Below are 5,723 nucleotides of genomic sequence, written 5' to 3'. Positions count from 1 at the left end.
AAAAAAAAGAGCTAAATATTTCTGTAATGTTAATGTACTTAATTAAATGTACTTAATTAAAATTACAACTTAGTATCTTCAGGCATATTATAATTCCACTCTGATGAATTTATATTATAAAAACATTCAAATTTGCAAAGATAGTTGTTATAAAAAGGAATGTTCATGTTGATTAAAATGCAAATGATTCAAATTATAGGGCAGAAATCAACTCTCCCTAATCTTATCCCTAAGAAATGACCCACTCAAAAATTTCCCACATTTTTGAAACTGACTTGAAGATTTTTCTGAAATATTGCATTGAATATTAAATGTCATTATTTGACTTGAAAGAAATCAATATATTTTATGTCCTTAAATGTTATTAATTAGAATATATGAATTAATTATTCACTAAAGGTCAATAATGATGATAATAAATATCAGTTTTCAGATGAAGAATAGTAAAGATCAACCAAAATGCTAAAGTAAGCACAAATTTTGTTTCTTGAAACCTATTAATTCTTATGCTTCCCCAGTATTTTTAAATTATTCAAATTCAAACTTTAAAGACCTCTAGAGTAGAACAGTGGCAAATCCTCTAAACGTGTAATAATTCTCTTGTCACATTTTTTTATTGCCAAGATGAAGAAAAAACATGAGTTTGATGCCAATTCAATTAGGCAAATTAGTAACATATCCAATGACCTTAACTAGAAGGAGTTAATTAAAGAATGAATGCCATCTTCTAGGAAGGGTATTAGTTATGTGTAAAGAGTTTCTTCCCTGCTCTGACCTGTTCTACAATTTTAGATTAATGATCTGAATAAGGGCATTTTAATATGCTTTTAAAAGGCACTAATGAGAATTGGTGACAAAACTGTATGAAATTTAGATCTGCATAACGAGATAAACTATACAAGATTAATTTAATAGCAATGCATATAAAGATTTGAACATACATTCACCAATATAACTGCATAATTTTTAAAGACGGAAGTGAAAAAATTGACTTTTATAATTATAAATTCAATATTTTATCAATTTATTATAAATTTTATTGTGAATCTATTATGTAATAAGCATTCATAAAGCAATAGCCTACAATAATAAAATTACTAATACAAATTATGAAATAATTAACAATAAAATTATCCACAATTATTAGTATTGTGATAATACCTACTTCAAGTGAATTTTCAAAATTCTCTATGGTATTGAGATATCAGCTTAAGTGTTGTACAAACTGAGGTCAGCAAACAATATAAGTAATTTTAATTTCAAGGAACTTTGAGAGAATTTATTAAAGGGACTCAAAAATTTTAACCTTCTTCTTTGTGGTGAATCATTCAAAGAATGAAAAGCATGTAACCTGGATAAATGAATATCTGAAAAACATGAAAATACTCCCAAGATTTGGTTTCCAAGATTATAAATGTAGAAAACTAGTTATATTTGTCCTCAAAAAGGCAATTGACTAAAGGAAGATTTTAAGAAATAACACTTTTATGAAATATTGTTTTCATATAAAAGAAAAACCATAGTTAAAAACAAAATTGTTTTCCATTTGTAAAATATAAGAAGAGTTATTTGTTTTGTCTTGTTTACTATGAACAACATGTACTCTTCATTGTCCTGTTTAAATGTTAAGAGGTAAAATCTCAGATTCTAGTTTATTCAAGCTATTGATCAGGACAAAGTATATTAATCATTGAGTTTATGGAATTTTAGTAAAATCGTATTCTTATTTTAAATTAAAAAATAAAGAGATGAGTTAAAAAAACATTGTTTTTTTTTTCAGATATATGCCTGGTTAGATTATGTTGAAAGATCTTCTCCTGGAACTACAAAAATGCTAGAATAATAGACATTATTTTATTTTTAATTTTATAAGATGTATATCTTAGTCATATCTTTCTGCACTAGTTTGAGCATACATCAATGGATTTTTCATTGCCAGTAGATAAAGCAATATTTATCATAATACTTGTCAAACAAAATTGTGCCTGCAATTGTCCCTCTAACCTGAGCTAATTCAAGGCAGAGACCAGATTCATTATTAATTCCACAGTATTTACAACACTGGCATATTGTGAATGCTTGATAAATGATTTTTGAATGAGAAATACACTGTTCTTCCTTTATTATGTTTGTACCATCCTTGAACATTATTGCCTACATTAAATCCATACAAATCCCTTAAGCATTTTTCAATTTTAGTGTGAAGTTATTTAAAAATGTAAATTATTACTCAGAGACCTTTTGCTCCATGACACTGTTACAGTTATATTTTTTAAATGAATACTGGGAAGATAAAAATAGGCATAAAGATTATTTATCTTAGCAGTAGCTGGGTTTTACTGGATATCCACTTCGACAATATCGTACAGAATACTTTCATACTATGTCCAGCGGGCTTTCAATTATACTTCCTTATCCTTAGCTATTAGAACAAAGTTTTATTTAGGAGACAAGATGGGGAAGTAAAGAAAGAAGCATGGCCCAGTAGTTCCTCAATACCCGACTTCTAAAGCAAAAAGGCTGATGCTCAGTAAGGTGAGTAACAAGGGAACCTCACTGAAACAGTAAAAGAAAAAAAAAAGGAAAATAAAGAAAAATCATAGCATTACTCAAAGTTGGTAACTCGAACAGAAGAAATAATACCTTCGTGACACCACAGCTATGGCCACCAGCAGAGCAGGGAGAGCAGACAAAAGAGATCCGTGACTGGCTGATAATGAAATTAAAAAAAATAAAGTAAAATCAACTTAGTGAAACCTGTGGTTTACAGAGGAGGGCTGATTTTTATAGACACAGAGCTGGTAGAATACACATCTCAGTGAAAACAAATCCAAAGTGGTCTGCTGAGGTGAAAGCATCTCATTGCAGGGGGGCTGGGGTTGTGGCTCAGTGGTAGAGCACTTGTCTAGAACTCAAGAGGCCCTGGGTTTGATCCCCAGCACCACATTAAAAAAAACAAATAAATAAAAGGCATCCCTGAGGTTGCAAGCCCTCCACAAGCACTGTTCAGATGAGAATTTGCTCCCGATGCTGAAGATCCTGAAAGCTGTCCCCACACAAGTTGTACATCTGTGAACAGAGATGGGTGGGGAGATTGGGAGCTCATAAAGGAAGCTATCAGAAACATTACCAGAGAGCGCCTGAACAGAAATAGTGAAACAGAAACAAAGAACATTTTATATAGACCAGTGTCTCAATTCCAAGGGAGAAAAGTCCCATAATATCTGGCACCCATTAAGAGCTCGTGTAAAGACATTCACTGCCATCACACAGTCAGTCTTCAACACTAGGTAGATATGTAGTAATTCACATCCATAGGGATCAGGAGGAAACCCATGGAGTCTTAGTCCCTGGACCTTAAAAAATGGATTTTTGAAGCTCAGCAGAGATAGAAAGTTCCATACCAGGGGCTGGGGATGTGGCTCAAGCGGTGGCGTGCTCGCCTGGCATGCGTGCGGCCCGGGTTCGACCCTCAGCACCACATACAGACAAAGATGTTGTGTCCGCCAAATACTAAAAAATAAATATTAAAATTCTCTCTCTCTCCCTCTTTCTCACTCTCTCTCTCATTTTTTCAAAAAAAAAAAAAAAGAAAGAAAGAAAAAAGAAAGTTCCATACCAATAGAGGGAGTGGACCAAATCTCAAATACCTACCAACAGAATTCCCAAACCCATGGAAGTCCAAACCCAACAACTGGAAGCTCCAATCTGGATCTCTGCATCACCTCTACTAAGGACTACACAATTCACCAGCACTCCCCAGTCCATCCCACCCAATATTGGGAAATTGGAAGCTGAGAACAACTACACATGGCTGGAAGCCAGGTAATGAACAGTGGCCAAAAATACAGAGCAAAAAATAAATACAAAGACTGAAAGTCCATCCCTGTCAATAGATTGGACCATCATGGTGGAATCAAGCCTTCTGTCTCTGATTAAGAATTTTTTTGTTTTTCTTTTACTTACTTTTTTTCTCATTTATTACTCCATATGCCCATGTTTTCACTCCTTTTAAATTTCAGAATATTGAAATTTTTGTTGTTGTTGTTTGTTTGTTGGTTTGTTTGTTTTGTTTTTGTTTTTTTGGTGTTAAGTTTTTCAATGTTTGTACATCCTGGATATTAAAGCTGTGTCTGAGGAGCAGATGGCAAAGATCTTCTCTCATTCTATAGGTCTCTTTTCATACTCTTGATGTTTCCTTTGCCGTAAAGAAGCTTTTGGCTTAATGCCATCTGATTCATTGATTTTTAAAAATTTTACTTCTTGTGCTTTAGAAGTCTAGTCAAAGAAGCCAGTTCCTGTGTCAATATGTTGGAATGTTGGGCCTACATTTTCTTCTAGCATGTGTTAGGGTTTCTGGTCTAATTACAAAGTCTTTGATCCGCTTCACAAAGGGTGATAGTGGTCAAATCTCATTCTCCTACATATGGATTTCCAGTTTTCCTAGCACTTTTTGTTAAAGAGGGCTATCTTTTTTCCAATGTATGTTTTTGCCATCTTTGTCATGTCTAACATAACATTATTTATGTGGGTTTGTCTCTGTATTCTATTCTATTCCATGAATGCCAATACCCTGATCCTTTTGTTACTATAGCTGTGTAATTTAATTTAAAGTCTAGCATTGTGATGCCTCCTGCTTTTCTTTTTTCACTAAGGATTGCGTTTGCTATTCTGGGTCTCTTATATCTCCAAATGAATTTTATGACTGCCCTTTCCATTTGTAAGATGAATGTCATTGAAAGTTTTGATCTGAATTGCATTGAATCTTTATAGCATTTTTTGGTAGTACAGCCATTTGGACAATATTATTTTAACCTGTCAAGAACATGGAAGGTTTTTCCATCTTCTAAGTTCTTCTTCAATTTCTTTCTTTATTGTTCTATAGTTTTCTTTCTAGAGGTTCTTCATCACTTTTGTTAGATTGATTTCCAAATATTTTAATTTATCCTTGTTGAAGGAAATATTATTCAGACATGCAAAATACCATTATCTCTGAAATTCAGTTGTATTCAATTTTTAAATTAATCATGCAATTACATTTCACTTAACACTTGAAGTGTATCATAACTGAATCATGTTAAATATTTTTCTTTGAAGTAGATTTTCAAGACCTGGAAGACAGATGCTCTCTGTATTTTCTTGTTGTCTTCAATAGTGCTTACAGTAATTCTCTGGAAGTGCAGAGGGGTTTTACTGCTTCATAGAGATGTAGAGGATGGAATGACATAGCTTGTTAGAGGATTGTGATATGATTATGTGACATGGAATTTTATGCAGATGTCATCAGTAAAAGTTTTGTCTACCTGCTGACTGAATCACGTATTTTTGTTAGTTGAGAGAGAAGAAATTAAGTTTCTTAACTTTGCTCCATTTCTTACCTATTTAAAGGATGGGGGTGGGTGCTTCAAGAAGATGGGCTATTTGTTCTAATTTCCTTTCACGCAAGCTAAGAACAGATGTCCTGATAAATGGAGAAGTTTCACAAAATATTTGTTCTCAAAAATCTACTTTGCACACTATAAAATTAGTGAGGATGCCAAGTGTATGATGTTTTATATGGGATTTTTAAATTTACCATACTTAAAATTAGAACAGAATATTTAAATGTCTTATTCATGAATTATTTTTAAAATAAAAGTAGAATAAGTATAACAGATATTTTATGAAAAATAACTGACATCCATAATAAAAATTGATAGAATATCATTGTTAGATATTGTACA

The 5,723-nt window shown here is 32.4% G+C and overlaps 1 non-coding gene across 1 annotated transcript; it reads left to right on the top strand.

The window, feature by feature from the left end:
- Nucleotides 1–2,874: 2,874 nt before the first annotated feature.
- On the top strand, nucleotides 2,875–2,947 carry Trnas-aga (transfer RNA serine (anticodon AGA)). Its single transcript has one exon. It is a non-coding gene; the product is annotated as a tRNA-Ser (tRNA).
- Nucleotides 2,948–5,723: the final 2,776 nt, after the last annotated feature.

Source organism: Callospermophilus lateralis, chromosome 3 (assembly GCF_048772815.1).
Source record: "Callospermophilus lateralis isolate mCalLat2 chromosome 3, mCalLat2.hap1, whole genome shotgun sequence".
In the NCBI taxonomy this organism is placed as follows: domain Eukaryota; kingdom Metazoa; phylum Chordata; class Mammalia; order Rodentia; family Sciuridae; genus Callospermophilus; species Callospermophilus lateralis.
The sequence above is the reverse complement of the archived record's forward strand: the minus strand, read 5'-3'. Positions and strand labels throughout refer to the sequence as shown.